The following is a 13815-nucleotide window of genomic DNA, read 5'->3' as shown; positions in this document are numbered from 1 at the left end:
ATGTTAAGGGTTTGACTATTACAATGAGAGAGGATCACTCTTTGGAGTGAATATGTTTTAAATTGGCCAGGGAATACTTTATCATGCTCATAGTTTGATAGTTAGCTAGGCTCCCATTTGTATGACAGTTGTTTATAGTTAATTTCATTAAAATTACATTAATAATTTTAAAATTTTCGAAAATATTATTGTAGTTACTCATGCTGTAATACTAGTAACAAATGGTTTTGTAAATTTTGATTTTCATGTGAAAAGATTTTAGTGCTATATTAATTTTAATTTTAGTTGAGGAAGAAAACAAACCGGAAACGATACCCGAAAATGACAATAATGGTAAGGTCTTTTTAGTTGAACATTTTCTTTTCATTAATGTATTTCTACTAATATAGACCTTGCAACTATTTTCGGATAGATTAGACTTTTGTTCAATTTTTTTTCTAATGCATCGGCCCCATCCTCAATGATGATGCCAGTTAATCACTTAAATCAAGAGTTCCAAATGGTGAAGTTGAAATCATCTCTTCGTAAATTTTACGGACGCCATCACGAGTTGGTTGACCGTTATGGAATAACCGTTTCCCAGATGATATCGGATATGTTCCTTACGTGGTAACTACAATCCCCTTCCCTTTCATGAATGTTACCTACCGAATTAGACTATTTACCGGATTTGTTATCTCATAAACAACACGACGGGTGGCACTTGTGGAGCAGAATCTGCTTACCCATCTGGAGCACCTGAGATCACCCCGAGTTTCTGGTGGGGTTCGTGTTGTTTATTCTTTAGTTTTCTATGTTGTGTCATGTGTGCTATTGTTTGTCTGTTTGTCCTTTTCATTTTTAGCCATGGCGTTGTCAGTTTATTTTCGATTTATGAGTTTGACAGTCCCTCTGGTATCTTTCAACCATCTTTTAATCACTTAATCTATACACAAAATGCAGTTCCAAATACTTCTCATATCTTCGTAGTCTATTTCAAAACAAATTCAATTAAATTTGTGAATTTGCTGGCTGATATGATCCGTTTTTATCAATTAAGAGTACTGATATAATACCAATATGTTTGAAAACTGCTATTATAAAATAGAAGACTAAGAAGTGGGGATTTGAATCGAAATACAACATCTTTGCTACCAGTCTTAAGTTATCTTTTTATGGAAATATATAGGTTTTGTTGGATGGTTGATTTATATAAAAGATCAAATAACTTATTACTTTTTATAATAAATTCTTCAAAGATATCAGGATTGCAGCTATGTACAAAACTTGATGGTGTGAATTGTAGAAATTGAGTCCAATACATGTATATATGTACACATGCACTAATGTCAGTGTGAACTTGCTAATAATTCATACAAAAAAATCAGATTAAAGAAGAACTATACGATATAAGGTGGTGTTGAATCAAAATTGGTTTTCCCATTTGAATGGTTTTACACTAGTAATTTTGGGGTCCTTTATAGCTTTTTGTTAGTTGTGAGCCAAGGCTCCGTGTTGAAGGCCGTACTTTGACCTATAATGGTTTACTTTTATAAATTGTTTTTTGGGTGGAGAGTTGTCTCATTGGCACTCCTCCACATCTTCCTACATCTATTGAATATTCATTGTAGAAGATAGTATTTACAATCCGGAGTTTATGTTGCTCTTTTATGTACCCTACTTAAGTCAAAGTATGTTAACACTGTCGTGTTACAAAAATACAGTACCTATGGAACAAACTTTCCCACGACGAGGGAAGAAGCAGGTGTAGAAACATTTGAATTATTTTAACATACACGTGAAAAAGAATAATTGAGAACTTATTAAATTTTGTATTCACTGTATAATAGATCCCGCTAACATGTTTAACCCCGCCACATAATTTATGTCTGTGCCTGTCCCAAGTCAGGAGCCTGTAATTCAGTGGTTCTCGTTTGTTAATGTGTTACATATTTGTTTTTCGTTCACATATATAAATAAGGCCATTAGTTTTCTCGTTTGAATTGTTTTACATTGTCATATCGGGGCCTTTTATAGCTGACAATGCGGCATGGGCTTTGCTCATTGTTGAAGGTCGTACGGTGACCTATAGTTTTTAATGTCTGTGTCATTTTGGTCTCTTGTTGACAGTTGTCTCATTGGCTATCATACCACATATTCTTTTTTATATAAATCACTGATGGCCTTAGTTTTATAATGATAGCTGAAAAATTCAACGGTCATCATGCATATTCAAATTTATTCAATATTTCAGTTCATTATGTATGTAGGATCTTGGGCAGTTGCTATCATTATCCTTAAGTGCCAAGAAATACTAGCGTGTGCGGGCTCATGGTTTCTTTTTCAAGAATCAACGCTTATCCATTGTATCTATCACTTAAACTATTGTGATAATTTCTTTTGTAAATTAATGCCTATTCTTAATTAGAAGGTATTGTAAGTGAGTTTAATTAACCATGATATTGTGCCAAACGATCCATTACAATACATTAGATATCACAATTAAATAGTTAAAAAAATACAAATTTATTATAACACAACACGTCTGCCCTTAAAGATCTTCATATCATCAGGCATCCGAATGTTATCTGCTTTTACAAAATAAGACATATTGGAACTTAGTTCTATTTGAATTGATCTTAATGGAAATGGAGAATGTGTCAAAGGGACAACAACCCGACAAAAACATTATATATAGTGCATATAATAAGTATGTTTCCGAAACTTCTAGCAATAAGCCTAATTCATGACATATCACGATTTTCTAGCATAGGAATTTGCGAATTAAAATTTGTAAAATTATGTAGTAAAACAGATAAAATCATATAATATTAATTTATAAAACAAAAATGGACCAATATTATGCAATCCATTTTTGTTTTGTTTGAACCATATGGAATAGCCAAACATTATCCGATAATAAACGACCAAATCGCTTTTTTTTTACACAAAATATCCACAATAACATTTAAAACAAGAACAAAAACTGGAAATCTAGACTATTGGAACAACAAAGAGAATTCAGGGATTCGAACCTAAACAGACAAGTCCTTAGCTTTAACTCATTTATCTTAACTACGAAACCTCGTGGCTACCAACTCATACTATACGATTAACTATTATGTATATGTCGTGTACACGTTGCGATTTTGTACAGGTTATAACATGTACAAAAATAGTGTACATGTTATAACTTGTATAATGCAAAAATACAAGTTATAACATGTACAAAAGTACCTCATACATGTTATAACCTGTACAAAATATTGCTTAAAAATAGTTTTAACTTGTACAAAATTTAAAATAAATCTTAATGAAGTAAAATATACATTTAAATTCACCAATGCATAAAGAACAACAATAGATAGGCCAGAACGTGTTTTTTTCTGTAGAGTTTCAGAAATATATGTTTCATGACTTATGTTGGCAAAATGTGTTTTCATTTATTTGTATGTTTTATGCAGTCCATCATGGCTTAAATAAGTGTGAAACTATTTATTAAAAGCTTGCATTCCTCAATGACAATAACATTATATACTAGTAACTAAATCCTTCAAAAAAATTTAAGAACGATTCCTAATAATTTTGGGAAATACTCCTCCCTCTCGTTTTATAGCATGCAAAGACTAAGTCTTATATGCTTACTCTGTAAAAGCGAAGAGAGCTGAAATAGTTTTCATTGGACCACGCTTCATTATCAATATCTTTGGATCTACTCTTCAACATTTTTGGCCTTCAGCATGACTTATGTAAATTTATAACTCAATTTTTGTTTATAAACTATAAGATCATTGCATGAGGCGAATGTCATTTTGATGTTTTATAATATATATCCTCTACTTTGAAAGCATGTATTTGTGGCCTTTGGATGTTGTCTGCTCCATGGGCGGGTTGTTGTCTTTTATGTGTGTCCGTTGTACCGATGTATATCATATAGTCATTTATATATATAAAATAGACTTTTAAATCGTAACCGATTGGTAGCCCAGTGGTTACGTCGATATGTTAATGTCTGTAACAATTTACTACATTTATGGACGGGTTCGATTCCCAATGAAGGCCTATATATAGAAATTACAAAAATTAAAGGTAAGTTTTTAAAAATAGTTCCATCAGTGAACAGAAATCAGGAAATTAGTCAATTCAAACTTAATGATATTAGGCACACAAGGAAACAATAGAATATAATCTGGTGAGTCAATTTCAGCGACGGATTTAGAAAGCGTTGATTCTAGAAAAAGAATCCACGATAAATGAATAGGCTGACGTCACCACAATGGTTTAAATATCCAACTAGAACACTGCCCTGATATCGCGGGTCCGTGACTGCATTAAAGTAGTTGCTATGCGTAAGCCTTATTTTAGTATTGGTATTGTCATTTGATAAATTCATGCCGATTATAGGATACAAAGTTTTCTTTGCTTTCAAATCTTTCTGTTTGAACCCTTCTACCAATTATTGGGAATACTTATTGTTTAGAAAACAAAAGGTCCTGAAATGAATTTTTTTTCAATCAACGGCATTGTCCTATATTAGTTATAAATAAAGGTGAATTATTTGATTCGCTGTTTTACGTCCTGCCCGCTAACAAATTGAAAACCACCTATACGCCTTATTTTTTAAGTCCAGATTTTTAGTATTTGTATTGTTATCTTAGAAAGTCTTACTGATTAAAATACTACAATAGGGAACAATTTAACAATGATTGAATTTAGTAGTGTCAATCCTGTGATTATGACCCGTGTATATAGCAAACTCCTAAATACACCGTTTGGTGGTGCGCCTGTCAGATGCGGAACCTACAGATAATGTAATAGGTAACAGGTGAATATACTATTGGTATCGGTATCAAATTCGACCCGGAACTTATTAATTATGGGCAATATTAATTATGTGAAAAACAAAAGGATCTGGAGTGGTGTAATTTGTTATCTACACCATTGCCCTATATTACCTATATATAAAGTTGAATTCTTTGATTTGTCGTTTTTACCCCATGACGGCTGACAAATTGGACCTATTATTTTAGTATTATAGATGTACGTATTGATATTAAAAAACCGTCAGTATTATTTGATATCAGGAAATCTAATATCATTAAATGGATATCTTGAAATCGTAAATGATTTATTTGATACAATACAACTGAATTTTTTTATATCATGATTTTTTTGTTTTTTATATCAAACATATGTTTCTATGTCAGAAATAATGAATTTAGCAACAAAAATGATAAAAAAAATACCAGACTCCAAACAAAAAAGTAAACCGGAGGGTCCATTATTAAATAGCGAAATCAAAAGCTAACACACTTCAAATGACTGGAAACTGACTTGGTACAAGTATTTTCTTATGTACAAATCTGTTTAATAGCTAGCTATACCTTTTACTAGTAAGACAGTCGAATAAAATTACATTCTATAAACAACAACGTATGAACAAAACAAACAGACATAAAAGGTATATTTCTGCAAAGGTGGGAAAATTTATAATTTCAAAATTAAAATCCTTTTGTTTGTCATAAACTCTGGTACTGAGATGACCGCTTACGTTCAATTCGAGTATAAGTCTAAAATGAGGCGGAGGAAGCCGTGTCTGTTGTTTCTTTAATTCTGGTTCTGGAAGATATATTAATGGAACCCACTCCGAAAAACTTGGATTGCTAATGGAAAAGCATCATCAATAATTATATCGGAATGTGAAATTAAAAGTCTACCTTTATATTCTGTAAATGTATTGATATATAGTAAAACGTCGCATCATGTTGTTTGATCATTACAAATACATATAACCGAGATGATAGTTTTTATTGAATTCTTGAATTTAAATAAAAACTATAGTCATGATTTTTTTTTATTTGGTCCTGGGTTTCGCTTTTGAAAATGAACTCTTGAGTGTTTATAGGAGAGAAAAATCATACATTCTGTAGTACACAATACATGAATACAGTTCAGTTTATACGTATTAAGACATTTTCAGACCTAATTAAAGGGGCATTTACTCTCAAATTCATGTTCAACGATTTGACTCAACTTCTCAAATTTATTATTTAACATACTTAAACGTATATTATATCATCTGTTTGTGCGTTTCTCTGTGGTCACTGTCATTTGTTTGAACTGTATTTCCATGACGTAGTTTTATCATTTTAGCGATATTTTTTAACATTGTCATAAATCGGGAGGTTTGGCTAGCCATTTAATCAAGTTCGTACCACCAGGATTACTTAAAATGTCCTGTACCAAGTCATGAATATGGCAGTTGTTATCAAGTATTTAGTTTATATGTATGTTGGCGTTATTTTTGTTGCAATTCAGTATTCCTGTTGTTCCATTGTTTTCATTTTATAGTTGATGTGTTCCCTCGGGTTTCGTTAATTACCCGTATTTGTTTTCTCTCAACCGACCTTTGAACGTCGGTATACTACTGTTGCCTTTATTTATGGTAGGATTGAGCGCTCGCAAACATGTTTAAGCTTATTATAGCTTACTATGTGGTATGAGTTTTGCTTATTGTTAAATGCCATACGGTTACCTATAGGTGTTGACTTCTACGTTATTTGGTCTCTGGTGTCACGTTTGCAATTATATCTTTATATTAACCCCGCTGCATTTTTTATGTGTATGTCCAGAGTCAAGAGCCTGAACTATACGATATTGGGTTTTCGCATTATTGATTGTTGTACAATGGCTCATAATTGCTTTATTTCCACTTGCTTGGTGCATAGTTGTCTCGATTGCAATCATACTAAATACTAAGTAAAGTTCTTGAGAGATTTATGGTGGAAACTATTGCTAATATTGATAGTATCTTAACCCTTTTTAGCAAATTATATTTGAATATAACTATTCATTTCATTATATTTGGAAGTTGTCCAGATTTAAATGATTTTGGTTAGCAAGATACATACTAACAGCAACACATCATTATTTTAGAATATGTGTATTAATAGCAGAATCGTTTTTGCCTCTTACAATAGAGAAATGATGTTCGATAACGGTAAAGAAAAAAGCTTTAAGTTCAAATAAAGTGATTTTGTAAAGGTTTATGAACAGAAATTAACAAACAAACCATTGATCCAATGGAAACAACATGCAGGTGGTGCATATATTTGATGACTGACTCGCATTGCGAAAAAACAAAGGTATTAAAAAATCAAAATAACACGTTTTTTTTTAAATGTCATGTGTTCGAATCTCTTTTTTGTATATACCTTCATCAGTAACACTCAAAGCCTAATATATGAAAGCCAAGGATGTACAAGAACTAAAAACTGTAGAAGAGCTATATGACAAAAAAAAAGGACATAACATAAATGTAAACTCTGTCTAAGGTTAACTTTACCTGAGGGAGTTGAAACCGTAAAATATGGTTTTAAACAATTGTTATTAGTGGATATCACTTCTTCTGCGACTTTACAAAACCTTTAAGCAATAAGGGGTCATTTGTTGAATGATATATTTTTTCTATGATCCTTTCAGAATCAATATTATTTTGATAAACACATGTGTATTTACTTGAAATTTACATTTTGTTTTCTCTACTAATGATTTATTTCTTTTTTTTTAGTATTCAACATTGTTATCAATAATCCTACGAATGTTTCCTTAGCATCTGGAGGAATAATAAATAAAAGTATTCGGGCAGTTATCGAGAATAATTGTAATAAAGGTATGTTGTCAATGCCATTTTAATGACTTTTCTTTAGCTACTGTTGTTTTTATGATATATGTAAGATATTCGCATGTGTCGACTTTCAAAAGTAGAAATTGGTGCACCACTCTATCAACAAAAGATTTCAATAAAAGATTTAGTTTGTACCGTAAAACGTTTCCTATGACGTATTTCTGCAATGTTTTGCATTTGTAACCAAATGAAAGGGAAAAGGTATAGATGTATTGAGTTTTCCTGCCGTTTTCTGTTTTGTATTTATAGTGACACTAAGGACTAGAGTGTCTGTTTATGACCATCCAAAAATGTAATTTCTCAAAGTTTTACTTATATTTTGAGTTTATGACCAGGTTTGTGCATTTATGATGCAAGTAAAAAAATACCAATTAGGTGAAAAAGTTCTTGATAGATAAAGCAATAACTGTACAAGTGACTTTTAAAAACAGAGGTTGCAATATATTATTGCCCGAATGGAAATCTGCGTTTTTAAAATGAGTTCTTATGATTTTTCAAACAGATAAAGACAAATCCATCTTTTTTTCTTTAATCTTTTTTCTTTAAGTTAAATGCAAGCAAAAAAAAATGTTTACTTATGTTGTTTGTAAAAAAGTCATTTGTTAAAACAGAAATCGTGGAAGAAGATGGGCATTCAAATGCAAGTGAAATTAACCATGTCGATAGTTCTACTCAGTTCAGTGATGCAAGTAAAGTTAACCATGTTGATAGTTCCACTCAGTTCAGTGATGCAAGTATAAGGCCTAGTTATACAGAAACTATGATAGAAGCAACTCAAATTCCAGACTCTCAGCTGTTTGGTGGTGATAGTGGACAAACTTATCTGTCAGCTGTTACAGGCAAGGTTAACATTGATGATAGAATAACAAATACCAAATTTGGTCAGAATGGTTTAGCTTATGATCAAAATGACGATCTATCTGGACAAAATATGCCTAGGGGGGCAGCAGATGGAGACTCAGACGAAGAAACAAAAGTAAAAGTATCTGATTTAGTGGAGGAGGATATAGAACTAGATACAGAGCCATACAGTTCACCCATCACTAGTGATATGAGACCTCTGAATAGTTTAAATATCGCCGAGAAGAAAAGAATTGATGGTAGTGCTGTAACGAACGTTATCAATCGGATGAGCGAAATTGGTACACAGAGCATGCAGATAAATTTTAGTATTGCTATGACAGGTGAGAGCAACGAGGCGATCAAAATAGACATGGGAAAGGAGATAGGCCACACAGGAAGAAGTGTTGCCAAAGATATGGCAAACGTTGCAATTCAATGTTTTCAAGCATACTAGACATACATTTGTATATCCATGGGATTGTGTATGAGGCCTTTTATACCGTTTTTAAACAACCTAACAACCTCTTGGTCGTATAATGTTATGACGATATCAGGTAAAAGCTCATTTTTATACGACCGCAAAAATTGAAAATTTTTTGGTCTTATATTGGTATGACGTTGGCGTCGTCGTCGTCGTCGTCCGAAGACATTTGGTTTTCGCACTATAACTTTAGTATAAGTAAATAGAAATCTATGAAATTTAAACACAAGGTTTATGACCATAAAAGGAAGGTTGGGATTGAGTTTTGGTCCCAACAGTTTACGAATTAGTGGCCAAAAAGGGCTCAAATAAGCATTTTCTTGCTTTCGCACAATAATTTTAGTATTAGTAAACAGAAATCTATGAAATTATTACATAAGGTTTATGACCACAAAAGGAAGGTTGGGATTTATTTTGTGAGTTTTGGTCCCAACAGTTTAGGAATTAGGGGCCAAAAAAAGGTCCAAAATAAGCATTTTTCTTGGTTTTTGCACAATAACTTCAGTATAAGTAAATAGAAATCTATGAAATTTAAACACAAGGTTTATGACCACAAAAGGAAGGTTGGGATTGATTTTGGGAGTTTTGGTCCCAACAGTTTAGGAATTAGGAGCCAAAAGGTTCCAAAATTAAACTTTGTTTGATTTCATGAAAAAATGAATTATTGGGGTTCTTTGATATGCCAAATCTAACGTGTATTTAGATTCTTAATTTTTCGTCCTGTTTTCAAATTGGTCTACTTTAAGGTCCAAAGGGTCTAAAATTAAACTTAGTTTGATTTTAACAAAAATTGAATTCTTGGGGTTCTTTGATAAGCTGAATCTAAACATGTACTTAGATTTTGGATTATGGGCCCAGTTTTCAAGTTGGTCCAAATCGGGGTCCAAAATTAAACTTTGTTTGATTTCAACAAAAAATGCATATATGGGGTTCTTCAATATGCTGAATCTAACCATGTATTTAGATTTTTAATATTTGGGCCCGGTTATCAAATTGACATTGAGGTCTAAAGGATCTAAAATTGAACATTATTTGATTTCATAAAAAATTGAATTATTGGGGTTCTATGATATTCTGAATCTAACCATGTATTTCGATTTTGGATATTTGAATAGGTAAATGTCCAATTTAAAAATTTCTAAGTTTGAGTTCTTAGACCACATTCATTCTGTGTCAGAAACTTATGTTGTGTCAACTATTTAATCACAATCCAAATTCGAGCTGTATCAAGCTTAAATGTTGTGTCCATACTTGCCCCAACTGTTCAGGGTTCGACCTCTGCGGTCGTATAAAGCTGCGCCCTGCGGAGCATCTGGTTTTTAATATACTGTGTACACATTAATTCTTCTTTCTTGACCAATTTCAATGAGATTTGAATCAAAGTCTTGAATTCTGTGTGTTCTTTAATATGCTCTTTTTCTGTGTATTTAGATTTGGATTTTTGTGTTTCCCATTTTTAAATTGGTTCACACTGAGGTCCAAAAGGTCCAACATGGTTGGATTTAATCAAAATGGAACTCTCGGGGTTCTTTGATTTTTTTTAATTTGTGGGTCAAAATAAAACTAAATTGAATATATGATTTTTGAAATACGTTGAATCGAACGGTATATATTTAGATTTTGAATTTTGAGCCTTGTTATCAAATTGGTCCACAATGTACTTCAATGTTAATAGAAATTATAGCAACTTGTACGTAGTGTTTAAATGATGAAAAAGATAAAATGCGTTTTATTTTTGTAAGCCCATTTAATTCAGATATATGAATGTTTGATAAAACAACACTTAAACAAGAATATGTCCAAAGAACACAGATGCCCCACTCGCGGTATCATTTTCCATGTTCAATGGACCGTAAAATTGGGTAAAAAAATATAATTTGGCATTAAAATTAGAAAGATCATACCATAGGGAACATGTGTACTAAGTTTCAAGTTGATTGGACTTCAACTTCATCAAAAACTACCTTGACCAAAAACTTTAGCTGAAACACATACTTTCATTTTCTATGTTCAGTGGACTGTGAAATTGGGGTCAAAAGTCTAATTTGGCTCTAAATTAGAAAGATCATATCATAAGGAACATGTGTACTAAGTTTTAAGTTGATTGGACTTCAGCTTCATCAAAAACTACCTTGACCAAAAACTTTAACCTGAAGCGGGACGAACGGGCGAGCGAACGCACAGACGAACAGACGCTCAGACCAAAAAACATAATGACCCTCTACTATCGTAGGTGGGGCATAAAAATCATTTACAATGTAATGAAAGGAATAACTATCAAAGCATATTTGAATTACTATATCTAAAAATATATATACTAAGAAGAATTACTATATCTAAAAATATTCAACTAAATTAAATGGCCGAACAATACTGATATTTAACACATGCGCTACGCGCATTCGTGAATTCATTCTGTTCGGTCACTCGTTTTATTATCTCTATTTCAATTCTTCGATTAGTTATTTTATAACTGTTGTCATAAGCATTAAAAAGAGCCAGTTTTAAAAGAAAAAAGATTCGTTCAAATAAGTGTTATTCCTTTTCCAGCACTGAAGTTTTTAATCTTATAACTTACATTAGATTCACTTAAATGATTCTTTAAAACTTATATAACCTACATCCGTTTAAGTTGATTTGTACATTACATTTTTAATTAAACTACCTCTTCACGGGTGTCATTCGGTTTATCGCTAGAATTGATCGTGAAAGAATACCTTACCTTTGAATCATGAAACATCTCGTACCGGATCGTGAATGTAATCAAATGTAGATTCTACCTCAAAATGTGTGAAAAAATCGATGAATGTTAAAAACGCGGAACAAATCCGAAAAAAAAACCAAATATGTCTGTCAAAATGATTTAACTTTTTCAAAAATACTCTGCAATAAGACAAAGATATGAAAAAACACAAAAGGCGCAATACATGTCTATGGGATTCATTAAAAGAAACCCACGCATTTTGTACCTTTAATGGTCGTGTTTTGGTTCTTATTGCATTGTAAAAAATATGACGAATTGCGTAATGACATTATTTTCTCAATGAATTATTCAGTCACACTAAACACGTATTTACTTTTATTTGGATCACAAGCTCTAAATTTAGACCAAATTAAAGTAATTTTTGGAAAAGTACAAAAATTCTTACTAAAGTGCAAGAGATTTACAAGTTAAATTGTTATTCACTATTCTCACTAAGTTGCATTTCATCTAAACATGTGTGTAGTATTTCAGTGTAGTTTTCTTTTTTCTTTTTTCTTTTTTTTTTGAACTTTTTTTTCTTCTTTTGTTGTATTTATTTTCATTATTTTAAAATTGTTTTTTTTTCTCCTTTCTTTTTCTGTTATATAGTTACTTATTTATATTTAAACGAACACACAAGCTTCAATTTTTTTTCTAAATTCAACCCTTTACCCTGAAAAGTTAAAACAATAACTAAAACCGTGTCTAATTAAGTTGATTTCCAAAATAGAAGGACTTCTACGAGCGTAAATTGTCGAAAAAGGGTATATATGTATCTTAAAATACAACCGCATAGGAAATATATATGCATGCGTACGCAATTTTTTTTTTAAAGGTTGTTACTTTCAGTTAAGGTAGATAGGGTGTCTTCCTCCATCTTGGATTTTGAAATACTAGAAAACAAGGTCTAGATCTTTGATGAAATGTGCAAATTTTTATAGTAGTAGGTAATTCATGTGTAAGAATTTTCATTATAATATAGAAAATGCCATGTTTGATCATATTTATGATTGTATTTTACAAAAATAAGAATTCTTTTGTTTGATTCATTTTTTTCCAACTTTGTCAAATAAGGGGAGGCAACTCAAATTCAAGGGCAGATAATCCAGATAGTGTTACTTTTACAATAGAATGTGTTAGGAATTTACCCATTTTTACATGTAGCAAGAAAACGAGTCCGGTGACCCCATTTTTTCTTTTTCTTATCTGAAAGCATAATATTGAAGCTATCTTCTCATATTTTATCTCATAATTCTATGGTGTGGTTTGCGTTTTATGGCGGAAAAATGGGTTTTCCATGCATAATCTATACAAAATCTTGACAATTTTGAACAACCTGTAGCGTGAAAATAAGTCCGGTGACCCATTCTTTTTATTAATGTTTTTAAACAAGCAGGATATGAACTACATTTTGGCAAATTATTAAAAGATTCTATGGATTATAATTAAGACACCCCATCTACCTTAAGTTGAGTGTCGTTTGCCATGACGTTACGCACGGTAATGCGTTCGGATTAAGATTTCGTTATAATATGATTTTAAAACAGCAACCATTCGCGTATACAAAATAAATCCACCAACATGCATGATATGTATCTACAGAAAGGTCTTGACTTGATTTTCTTTTTTTAAGTTAGTTCTATAAATTTTTGCACCGTACATTTATTTTATTGATCACACAAATCTTACGTTTACGTTAATAATTGCATGTCCGGCGTAACATTTTAGTTTAATTGTGTTTAAACATAATTTATTTGCATAAGTAGCAAAAGGGATTGGACACAAGTTATAACAACATTAGAAACGTCCTCTCCCAAGTTATAACAACATTAGAGACATTTAGATTGAATAAAATGCATTTGCCTATGTTCCGTTGTAATTTTGCACATAAAATCTGCGAAATTTGGTATATCAACTTCCTACTATATTTATATTCTAATGTCATAGCAGTTTTTTTGGCGTTGGCTGAAATTTGAAGCAAGTACTCAACAATGTATTCAGCAGAGGAACCTGTCTTTATGTGTTATGAGGAAAGTTAATCAAATTTTGAATTTTATTATTAACACTATATTATTATCAAAT

This window comes from Mytilus edulis, chromosome 3 (assembly GCF_963676685.1).
Source record: "Mytilus edulis chromosome 3, xbMytEdul2.2, whole genome shotgun sequence".
In the NCBI taxonomy this organism is placed as follows: domain Eukaryota; kingdom Metazoa; phylum Mollusca; class Bivalvia; order Mytilida; family Mytilidae; genus Mytilus; species Mytilus edulis.
The sequence above is the reverse complement of the archived record's forward strand: the minus strand, read 5'-3'. Positions refer to the sequence as shown.